The following is a 12,248-nucleotide window of genomic DNA, read 5'->3' on the forward strand; positions in this document are numbered from 1 at the left end:
TGCCAAATTTAGTCAATGCTTTAGATTTGGAATACTTAACTTTCAAATTAGATGCATTCAAGATCAAAAGTTACTTGGTCCATTGGAAGAAAATACTTAAGCTAAATAAAATAAAATAAAATAAAACTTATTGTAATATCCAGAAAGAGATTCTGTGGTGCTTCTGGGCATCTTTTGCAAAAAGCTGTTCTCCCAAGCTCCACTCACAAGAGAAATTAAGAAAAATAAAAATAAAAAAAGTTTTAAACAAAAGTAACACAGCTAGGAACTAGACATTTAATCATAAAGTGTAATAAGGTTATCAGAAGGTTTAGACCAACCCTCTCCTCTAAGGTGAGATCACATATACTTATGTGTCTTACTACTTTTTATGAACTTCTGAAGTCAGACATATGCTCTTCCCAGTCTATTGCAGTGCTTCACAAGCCATATTGCATTAATCTCCAATGGTAAAAATGTAAGCTTGTTAGGTTTTGTGGTGTTCCAGAGACCTAGAACTGCAGCACTTACCATCTGTATTAAATCAGCCTCAATTTTTTCAACCTCTCCTCATAAGTCAGGGATCCAGTGTTCTGATCATCAGTACTACTGTCTTCTGGACTCTCCAATTTGGCCAAGTAATTTTGATTTGTTTGCATGTATTAAGTGCATGGCTCAAAACCAGACACAATGAGCTAGTTAACTCCACTTCTACCCTAAGTTGAGGAGAGGGATTTACACAGTGTTTCATCACAGTGCTTCCATGTATTTATCCTGGTATGATGTTACATTTTCAGAACTTTTTTTTGTGCATGATACTGTTGACTTATGGTCAGCTCTTAACCCTCAATCTTTTTCTTCAAAATTCTCATCCATTCCTTATTCTGTATTTGCCTAATTCATTTTTCTTTAATTTAAAAGCTTGCCGCTAATGGCTTGTATCCCGTTTTTACCAGATCACTCTAATTTGTTAGTTCATGTTAAATTCTAATCCAATCTTCCCTGTTGCCTCTCAGCCTGGTATCATTTTTCACTGCACTAAACATGCGAGTCAAGGGATACATTAGTAACCTCTCTTCTTGAGAAGGAAAAAGACATGAAAGACTGTTGTTTGTACTGCTGCATCAGAACTGACTTATATAGAACACACTTTTAATAAAGAATGTATTTCAGAGAGCCAGCCAAGCAATAAGCTATCTTTCAAACAAGAATCCAAGCTAAATGACTACCAGAATAAAACAGTGAACTGAATGTTAGAACAAGAAAGAGACTTTGCTGATCCTCATGTGAGGGGGGAAGTAGTAAGCAAGAAAGATAGCAGATACTCCAGTAACACAGAGGGATGGTCCAGCTTTGATCGCGATAAAAAGGGCAGGGCTAGATCAGCAACCCACCCTTCTGAAAAGATATTTCCCTTTTCCATCAGGAATCATATGTTGAACTATTTAGATATGTAGAAATAAAGAATATCTATCCACAATTTCAGGTTCTCCTATGATAAACCTTAAAACTCAAAATATAAAGACCTTTTACAGAGATTAGTTTATCTTCAAAAGCCTATCACAGATAAATCTAACTTACAGTATGTCCAAGAAAGGATAACAAAGTGTTTTAGAATGTAATAAAAAATATCCAATTCTTTTTTAATAAACTACAAAACCACAGTTCATAGATGGAATGGATTAGACCAAGAATGAAATATAATGTGAAAAAAAAAGGACAGGACTACCATGGGAATAATTTTACATGTGAGAATGTAACCGTCGCCACAGCTTACAGACAAGCCAAGGTAGCGTGAACACAGTACAAAATGAAGTACAAAAACTAAGTATAAGCAAGCTTATATGCATTTATCCAGGCTCACACTTAAATCAAAAAATTTTTTAGTTTACAAAACTGTAAACTAAGATACAGACAAACTGCTGCATTATGTAACATCATGTACAAGGGACCAGCCAATTCTGATAAGAAGTGAGATTTGGACAAGTCATGCAAGTTCTTCATATGTGCTTTTCATTCATTTCCAGGGCCTGGAGTACACAGATATTTCACGTGGCACGGGAGTAAGGGAGGAAGAATATTACAGATTTTCTAGTTATCTGCTAAGATATATCCCGTGTAGTATCCGCAATATAGATGAAAGGGCCCAAAAATACTGCCCAAAGAATAAGGGCTTTGTACATAAGACAGAAGATACATAATGAATCTATCAAAGAATTTCTCTTTTTAGAGGTGAGAGGCAAAAAGGAAAAGGGAGAGAAATGAGTGTAAGGAGAAAAGAACGGTGAAACGGATGTCCGATTGAGCCAATTTTGTCAGTGATCTGACATAAAAGCAAAGGACCTGACCTCTCTTTTGCAAAGTTTGCTTTTTCCAGCTGACAATAATTTAAGAAATCCTTAAGAAGGGCAGTTTTCAGTTGCTGTGTAAGTAGCACAGGTCTTCATCTAGTTTCTTTACATATACTTTTTGTCCTAGTGGAGGCAACATCACAGAGGAAAAGTAGTACTTACCAGCAATAATTATTATACAAATTAATACTTCTGGTGACTCTTCTTCCTCACTTTCATTTTGAAGCCTAGGTAATTATCTGAAAGTAGAAAAGGAAAAGAAGATCATTAGTTTTTATCCTTTTTAGTCTTTATCTGTATTTTCATCCTTTGACTATTATATACAACATTCAAGAGATGCATGCAAACACTCTTATTAAAAATATGCTCAGAATTTTTTATGACTTGTGATTAGATAAGTTGTAGCAAAATTCTTATGAAAACAGAAATTTATATGTATGAACAACCGCTGTTTATATTGAGGTCCAAAAAATGGAAACTGTCTGCTTTACTGCCAAAAAAACAACAAAGGTTAAGTATAGACTCTCAAGGCATCTGTGAAAAGAAGTTAAGAAAGTGAGGGGGGAAAAAAGCAGTGGATTCATTCTTGGGATATATATATAGCCAGGCTTTAGGAAAAAAACACTGAGAAAAATTGTAAGATCAAGATCTTAATACCAGATGCCAAAAATTAAAATAGTAAACTCCTCAAACTGAAATATTTGCCACATGAAAAGAATAGACTCTACCTTTAAAACAGATGTAAGCAAATTAAGTTGATTTGTAACACTTGTTTATTTATGTTTTTACATAACATAACATACATAGTAGACCATATACAACACAGTAGATAGATTGTTTTAAACTAAATCTTACTTTTGGGTTATCAGTGCACAGAGTTATTTTATAATATTTTATATTCTTCTATAGTGGTGGTCTCACTAATTCAGAATGGCTGTATGCTACTGAACTAAGTGTTGATTCTTGGCCATCTAATAGAAAGGCAATCAAAAGGCTGCACAAATCAGACTTTGAAACAGCAATAAATTGGATGTTGAAAAAGCTAATTTGGGATCCTGACTTCAAGGGAAGGGATAAAACCGGAGAAGAAAAATAAATAGGAAACCAATCAAAGCAACAATAGTACCAGGAACAGAAATGAAGAGAACATGATAAATGCTTCAGATAATTGTCTTTTACTGCAATGAGAATTCTGCCAAATTAGTCTTATTTTTGAATGAAAATTAAGAGATTTTATATTTCGAAGAGACTCTAGAGCAGTTGTACTATTAAATGAACAAACGAACTGGCAACTCTCAAAATCTCAAAAGCAGCATCAGAGATTTAAAAACCCAAACCTGAATTCTGTATTTTCTTTTTCATGTAATGAATTATTTAAAACAATCAATACCTACAAGGTCACAGCCCATGAACTTCCAAAAACTGAATGCCTGCCAAAAGAGTGAGATAGCCTATTTTCATTTCCATTTGAGATTGATAGTTTGGGTATACTTCAGCTAAGGCAGCACTAAAAAGTATACTGCTTTTCCTGTGAAAAAGGACTCGGAAATCCAACAAAAATCCATCCAAAAATACAACACTGCTACCCCACTTATAAAAAGTAACATCAAAGTTTTAGCTTTCCACAAAAACTAAACTAGTTCTTTTATTGTACCTCTCATCAAATCAGTTACACTACCTGTTCCACAAAAACAGAGAGGTGAAACTATCAGCTGAAGGTGAGTCAGGAAGTCAAGCAAAGCTGAATATGGAGCCCACCTATTCCAAAAGCTAGCCCCACAGTGAACCCATTAGAGCACAGTCTAGAATGACAGTTACTTTTAATTTTATATGAAGCATTATGCTGTATCTTTTTATAAGTCCACATTTACAACCTCAATAACAGGTAGAAGGTAGCATATTGTGTGAGCCATATGTATGGAAAAACAGACTTAGACTGGGTCATAGCAAACATGAAGTGGAAACGTTTACATTTCATGTAATGAAAAGAACTATTACTAAATTTACAAGTTGATTTATCTGTAAGCAAGAGAATTACAGGCAGTACCAAAAGCCCAGAGTCCTACCAGGCTGGGCAATTCACCATGCCCTACAAAAAGCTCCCCAAAATTTTGAACTGCAGTATCCTAAAATATATAAAGCACACGGAACAATAAAAAGAAAGCATGACTATTTGGGTCTTTTTTTGTACGCTAACATACCATCAAGGTGAGGTAGCTACTTAACAGTTATTGACAAAGTAGAGGGGAAAAAACAAAATTCCAATGTAGTTTAATACCTCTACTCCAGGAAAATTTGTCTACAGCACAAACAATTAAAAAATAATAATATTACAAAGCAATAAAATATGCTGAGTTGGTTTAACATATAACAGTCCATACTAGTCTGGTCAAGTCATTTGTAGCTCCACTTAACAGATTCTACCTGTACGACGATGTAATTTTAATCTCAGTTCCAAGTATTGTTTTGCAACCAATTATGCACTAGTTTTAGAATATGTTCTTGTAGCCCATAGTCTGCTCAGAGTAACTCACAAAGAAGTAACAAATGCTGTACTGAAATCAAGATGCGTGAGAGCAGCAATTACTTTTTTTTTTTCCCCATCCATAAATGTATTACTAAGAGGAAAAAAATAAACTCCTTTGTTTTAAGATCATCACAACTAATGTAAAGTGACTGTCTATTCCACAGTTCCATAAAAAGATCCTGGAAAAAAATAGTCAACTTACTCTGAGTCAGTCAAAATTTTAAAACTACCAAAAAACTTACAATTTTCCACCCTGAAAATGGAATTCTATTTATAATGTAAAAACTACAACTATTTAAAAAAATCTTTGTATTTGTTGTTTAATAATCTGAACAGTATTTACAAATATCACTAGATTAATTAGACAGTGGTGCCTTCCAGACAAGTCTGCCCCTCTTGCAGAGATCTTTTTGGAGATAAAGGTCATGAAGTAACCTTGCAGATAGGAAATTTTAGTTATACGCCCGACCTCTGACTGAATTGCTAGGTGAACATGGACTAGTCAGTACCTCTTATTTTTAGAAAAATTAATATACTTATAAAAAAAAATATATATATCCTTATAAAGGATTCAATACCACCTGGAGTGTTTAATCCAGTCTCCTGCATTACAAGAACCCATTCAAAACAAAGTCCAAACATTACACCAACTCTTTTCATGTAATTTGAATTTTGAAACAACGCAAAACTTGAACACACCACAGCAAGAGAATTCAAGGACGACATACACATTGTAAGTCCCTCCTACTACAAAAGCGTAAGATGAAAATGCCTGCATCATCTCAGGAATACAAAGGGGTGGGGTGGCGGGAAGAGAAAAGTAAACACTGGAAACACTTCCCTATTCCCTTCCCCATTTGACTGGGGCAAACTGATTTAACTTTGCACACAGACGCTAGACCCATATGGATTACTTTCCTAATACCACAGGAAAAATCAGACACCTCACTCAGAACACCAGCTTTAGTCAACAGCAAACTGCCTCTGCTTCTGAAGAAGATAAATTATGGAGCAAGAGAAAAATAAAAAAAATAAATATTCCCTTCTGATTTCTATAGCATACCAGTTGTAGCCCTGAAGAACAGAATTTGTAAAATTGGAAACTTCATGACAAACAACAATCAAATATTTTCTTGGGTGCTTTATCCTCTTTCTCAGAGATTTCTGCTATTCTAGTACCAAGAAATATCATATGTTCATTTTTCATTTCTGACTCCAGGATCAACCTTATCATCTTACACGGTCTTTGTACATAAATATGTAAAACATCACCTTGAACCACTGAGTTCCTTTCTCACCATTATTGATTTTGTAAGACTAGACCTCACCCTGTGATTTTTAAACAAGATTTTCAGTTATTTTCAGTTGTTTCTCTCCCATATATGCCCTCACACTCAGTAAAGACTACTCTCATTTCTTCCCAGACTTTACTTGCCAAATTCTTTCATTCTCCTTTAAGAAGGCAACTTCAGCACAATCACACTAAAAGTTCTTTCGTTTCCACATGACTCGATCTCTCCTGAGTGTGACAGTGATCAGAGCTATATACTGTCCTCAATGCAAATCAACCAATGCTTTATTGGCTGGTCCTAACGATCTTTTTTAAAAGCTAGAAACCAGCTGGTGTGTCTTAGAATCATGTTACTCTCACAAAGCCACATCATCTGCGAAGGAGACAGACCAGGATCTGGGTCATACAACAGCGATCTACCTCTGATTACCAGTCTAGTTATACCAGGAGTTCTTGTCAGCACTCAAGTATGTGAATTTGCAATTTTATTTTTTTTTAATTGAACTTCAGTCATTTTTTATTACTCCAAACACATAAATCATCCTCCACTACTAGGTATGATAATCCTGCCTTCTCTAACATTAGCAATTTCAGAAGCACACAGACCAGCTTTTTAATGAAGTCACTTGCTTATTTCAATGCTAGCTCTACAGTTTCAAGTAGCTGTCTGAGAAGCGACTGAACCTATGCTAGAGAAAACATTACAAGAAAAGAATCAATTTTAACAACAAAACCCTTTAAAACAAACAAACAAACCAGAAAAACAGCTAAAATGTTACACTGAATGTTTTTTCATGTTTGGTAAAGAAAAACAAATGAAAAATTATTCCTTCTGTAAGCCAAGTGAAGTTCAGAGCACGTGTTTTCCAGTTTTAAGATAAGAGGGAATGTAGTTTTCTAATGGAGAAACAGTTATTTAGCTGAACAACTGAACTTCATTTCTCTTACACCCATCAATCCATCTCTCTGGTATCACTATTAGTTTCTGATATGAAACAAGTTTCCTTAAATAAATATAGAAAGAAAATACACCCCAGGGGAACAGAGGGAAAGATAATCTTTTTAATACATATATTAAAAAAGAGATACATATAAGATTATCTATATTATATGTTTTTAAACTTTTTTTTATTTTAAGATTCCTTAGTGCTAAGAGCTAAAGAAAAGTTGGAATATACTCAATCCATAATATGCAAGGATCAAAGCCAAATCATCTAATTTCTACTGCGCACGGAAAAAAGGCTCTCAGGAACTACCTGTTTTGCACTGAAATGCAAGGATTCTTTCTGCGATTCCATTTTTTAGAGAAAGTTCCCCTTCAAACAAGCTTTGACTACCACAGGCTTGAGAAGGACATATAATTTTTCAATGAAATTCTACTTTACTCAAATAAAATACAGATTTGGAAGCATTATTCCTCAAAAATCCTCAAAACAAGCCTAAAAGACAGAGATTTCCTCACGCTTGTTTTTCCTTATCAGATATGACTTTGCCACTTTGACCTTGCTCTAAGAGTACACCATTTTGAATGGCACAAATAATAATTGGGAGCAAAATTCAGTGTCATTAAGTGCTTATCCTAACCAGAAGAAAATATAGAACAGCTGCTATAAGGTATAAAGTCCCTTCATGATATTGAAATTTTCACACATAATGGTTTCTCAAGACATAAATCAAAAACAATCTACAAAACTGATACAGTACAAAGAACTGTACATAATCCGCTGATTTCTTTCATGGACATATTAAAGGACCAAACTACGAATTAAGTTATTAAATAACATCCCAAATAGAAACACATTTTTAACGTTTTCACTTGGTAGGAGGTAGGTCACCCAGAATGTAATAAACCAATGTGACGCTGTGCAGTTCTCAAGTTCCTTCCTGCTCCTCTCCTTCAAGACACATTGGTCCAACCACTTGACTCATTTTTCCCTTTCATTGAAAAAATACATGACACTAGCTGACACATCCCAATATTCCCAGAAGACAGGTCACAGTTGTTCAGTGCCCACAGCCCTACATTTTTCACTTTACAAAGTTTCATCTATGCTACAGTGACATTGCTAATACGTTACACACTTACATGTGTAGTGTAAATTTGGAGAAAATTTGTGAAAACACTGCAAGCACTGGACCTCTCCTAGCTCTCTCAAATCCAGGAAAACATATGTTATGTTTCTTTTCCCCAGAGTCCCACTTTTTTTCAGCCATGCGAAGTGCCATCTGTGCTTCCCAGCCTGGCAAGCTAAAAATCTGCTGTCATTCATATCACCAGTGAGCAAATTAAAGGCAAAGACTGTCATCTTTAGTAATATAACAAGGTTTAAAAATGGCAATCTAGATCACGGCTTCGAAGTGATGAGTGGTAAGCATGGTTAGTTAAAGGGTCATAAGGAAGAAAAAGTGGCAAACAGTAGACCATCTTCCACGCTTCCTTGATCTCTGTAAACTAAAGCAAGAACTACACTGAATGAAAGAGGAAAAGCCAGAAATCTCAGAAAGTAAACAAAAATATGACTCAACTGACACTACATATAGGGGGATATTACATAAAGTTAGAAGGCATATTTGGCTCAGGAAGGACAGATACAAACAGTGGAGCAGGAATTCTTGTCTCAAATATCCAAGGTTTGTATACTTGCTCTGAGATCCAGAATGCAACAGAAGCCGAAGACTCCACGTAACATTAAAATGAGAAAGTTACAGTGAGAAGGAAAGTGTAGATCTCCTATAAATTACCAAACAAGAAAATTTAAGTGGATGACATTTTAGAGGGACTGTTGAGAGAGGTCATTCATTTCTTTTTGGTTCTTTTTTTTTGGGTTTTTTTTTTTTTTTTCCTAGACAGCTATCAGAATCATTCAAAGCACAAGATTTAATATTAATGACTCACAGAATAGGCCTTTCAGGAAACAATCATAGACATAACTGAGTTAACCTCTAGTTGGTAACTGGCTTGACTATTGTCTTTATGAAAGTTAACCTAAAAGGTTACATCAATATACTAATGCCTGAAACTTTCCCAGACACTGAAATGCAAATCGTCATGTTAGAACAAGTCCTGAAATACTCCCCATAAAAGCAACTACACTCTTCCAACCTCTGGGAACAGTCTGAGGGTTATCACATGGCCGGGAAGACTTCCAAATGGTATTACACATGCAGCTACCTGTTTTGAAGGCTGAGAGATTAACAGAAAGGACAAATCTCAATCCATGCCAGCTGTCCTCAATACCAGACAATGGTCCACTTTATTAGTGTTGATGCAGCCAAAAGGGATTTGAAATCAAACTAGCTTTAGGAAACAAAGACAAAGTGCAGATAAAGTGTAGAAGAGTACAGAAAACTAAGAGAAGGGAAAAGTAACGATTTTTAGAAATTTAACCAAAAGAATGAGGAAATTTAGAGGCAAGGAAATCACGCAGAGAGAACACTTTCTCTAAACACAAGCTACTGAAAGAGAAAACCAAAAAAAATCTGTCAGGAAAGCCAAATTAAGAAAGCTGTTAAGTGAGAATACAGACAACATGAAGAAGAAATAAAGGCTGAAATGCTGGCAAAACCTGTTCTCTTGAAATAAGGTCAAGAAACTCAATGAGAAAAAAAACCTGTGTTTGAATTTGAGGAAGGAAATTGTTTGTGCCGTACAGCCTCATGATTATTTGTTACGGGTTACAGCAATTAGTTCAAAAGAGAAAGCCTATCCTACCAAAAGACAAGGCTATGAATACAATGTTTGACAATCCCAGCCAAAAAAAACGTAAGATCTAAATCAGCAAGCTTCACAGAAGAAAGCCAGTACCATGCATGTCACTGAAAAACAATTGTGATGTTGAAAACACAACAAACAAAAAGGAACACGGCTGTAAGCCAAAAAAATATCTATTTTGTTTCTATTTCATATTTACATTAAAAAGCCAGAGGGTCTTGCTGTTAATTATGAGGGATTATTTTAAACTGTGGGATTTAATTCAGTCTATCAAACATCAGATATAAAGGAGATAAATTTTTTTAAAAATTAAAAACCATACACCTTACTACCCACTACAAATACTGGCTACCCCTACAAATACCATTACTCAGTCTTTTAGAGTCAGAGAAATTTATATTGAAAAAGAAATGAGCACACAAGAGAAATACCAACAGAATTACTAAGAATCTTTTATGTATGTATAGAAACAATTGATGTAGTAGCAGATTAAAAGAAAGAAACAGCATCTTCTATTGCGCCTTAGATGCCTACCCTATTCTATTCTTTTTTTTTTTTCTTCCTCCTTGAAAAGGTACGTTCTTCAAACCTGCACACAGTGAGCACACAGTTTGATATTGCTATGGAAATTATACTAGGAATTCATACATAATTTCATCTTTCATTTCAAGTTTTTCAAACAAGAACCAAATAAAAATCATAACATTTTATCCAAAATTTGTTATCAAACAGCTTGATTGACTCTGCTTTTACTAACTGATTGGTCAAATAGCAGTAAGGTGACATTAACAAGACTGGGGTCAACTTCACCACTGTGATTCTGAACCACATCAGCAGCTATGCAGATTTCAAAGATGGTATTAATTTCATACTGCTACCATTGCTGCTCCGTGGGAAGGCTAAGAACAGATGCAAGCAGTGTTCAGCATCCAGGAAGCTGAGAAAAAAGGATACAACACTGCTTCCCTTGAGGCAAGACAGCACTGCAGCTTCATGTTTATCAGACACAGGCTAATCAAAGATAGATCTTCAAACAAAGGTCAAGACGACTATCAGAGCTGAGATTCTAGCAATTAAGATCAAAGAAGTGGTCAGGGATTTTCAATAAGAAAAATCTGAAGGACCTTTTTGAAATTTGTCTGTTAGGTGGCTGATGTTGCCTGATAATGAAGGAAGCTGAAAATTTGTATTTAATATAATTCTACTAACATGAATATTACACAAAACGCCGCGATTGAGAGACGGGACGACTCCGTTGTTGCCCCGACAACAAAAAATAAGCAATTTATGTATGTACACCAGAAAATGCCTTTGAAACTATTCCTCAATCCTATACACCAAGCTTTATAGACTCTAAATGTTAGGTAAAAAACCTGTACTAATAATACGGTACATTTCATTTCAGAGAGGTTTCAAATCTTTTAAGTTGCTCATATTTGAATAATCTTTGACACAACTTTTCCTTGAGCGTACTTCACCACAAACAGACTAAAACAGTGTGATATTAAGAAAAGACTATTGTTAAATGTATGCATGAAGGCTCCTCCTGAAGTGGTTCTGTTATTTTCCTATCTCCCACTTACACTATCCATTAGGCAATCTTGCATTTCTCTCTTATTCCTCTGATGCTTAATTTATGAAGGAAATTTTTAGGAAATTATCCATATGTCTTTCCTGCTCAGTGATAAGAAGCAAATATCATTTTTAGAGTTACATGTTGAATTTAATAAAGTTGAATTCTATCTTTTTATCTCTTTCAGTTTATAATGTACGAAAGAAAGCAAACAGACTCACTGCAATGAATTTACAGTGGGTTAAAGGCTCCACTGCTGAGAGTTCTTCATTCATTCACTCCCAAAACAAGCATATATTGGTGAGTAATTCAAGTTTCCCCACAGTATCTAATGACTGTGGTACAAGCTACCCTATGTGACCAGTACAGTCATATACCTATGTGACCTATATACTAGATATAATCTAGTATAATTATACAGTTTCGTATATATGTATATCTATATATGTATAATACGGATATGTATAATCTATACTGTATGTGTAAGCTAGTTTTCATACAGCATCACTTCTGTTTTCCTTCATAACAGCAGCTTCACTTAGCCATAGATCACCCTTTCCCGCAGCAGTCAAGAGGTGCTAACAGACACCATCCAAAGAACACAAGGCAGTACTCAAACATTGAGGGATATAGCATCCTAAAATTAGGTTTTCTGCTAAATCCTGATCCCAGTAAGAGGACAGTATGAAAGGAAAAGGCAGTATATGGAAGAACTCAGGGAAGCATGAAAGAAAAAACATTGAGACAATGTTAATAAACATTGAGATGTAATCTTAAACCTGATGTAAAAGCAGATTTTGTACTAGCTTTCACTA

General features: G+C 35.0%; 1 protein-coding gene across 2 annotated transcripts in view; it reads right to left on the minus strand.

Annotated features, from left to right (window-relative positions):
• Positions 1 to 12,248, minus strand: part of FUT8 (fucosyltransferase 8) — a 121,144-nt gene that overhangs the window by 91,963 nt on the left and 16,933 nt on the right. For both annotated transcript variants that reach the window (XM_074584341.1, XM_074584340.1), the window contains exon 2: positions 2,493 to 2,569. The gene's annotated coding sequence lies outside the window, so the exon portion shown is untranslated. The remainder of the gene's footprint in view (positions 1 to 2,492; positions 2,570 to 12,248) is intronic.

Source organism: Larus michahellis, chromosome 4 (genome assembly GCF_964199755.1).
Source record: "Larus michahellis chromosome 4, bLarMic1.1, whole genome shotgun sequence".
NCBI classification, from domain to species: Eukaryota; Metazoa; Chordata; class Aves; order Charadriiformes; family Laridae; genus Larus; species Larus michahellis.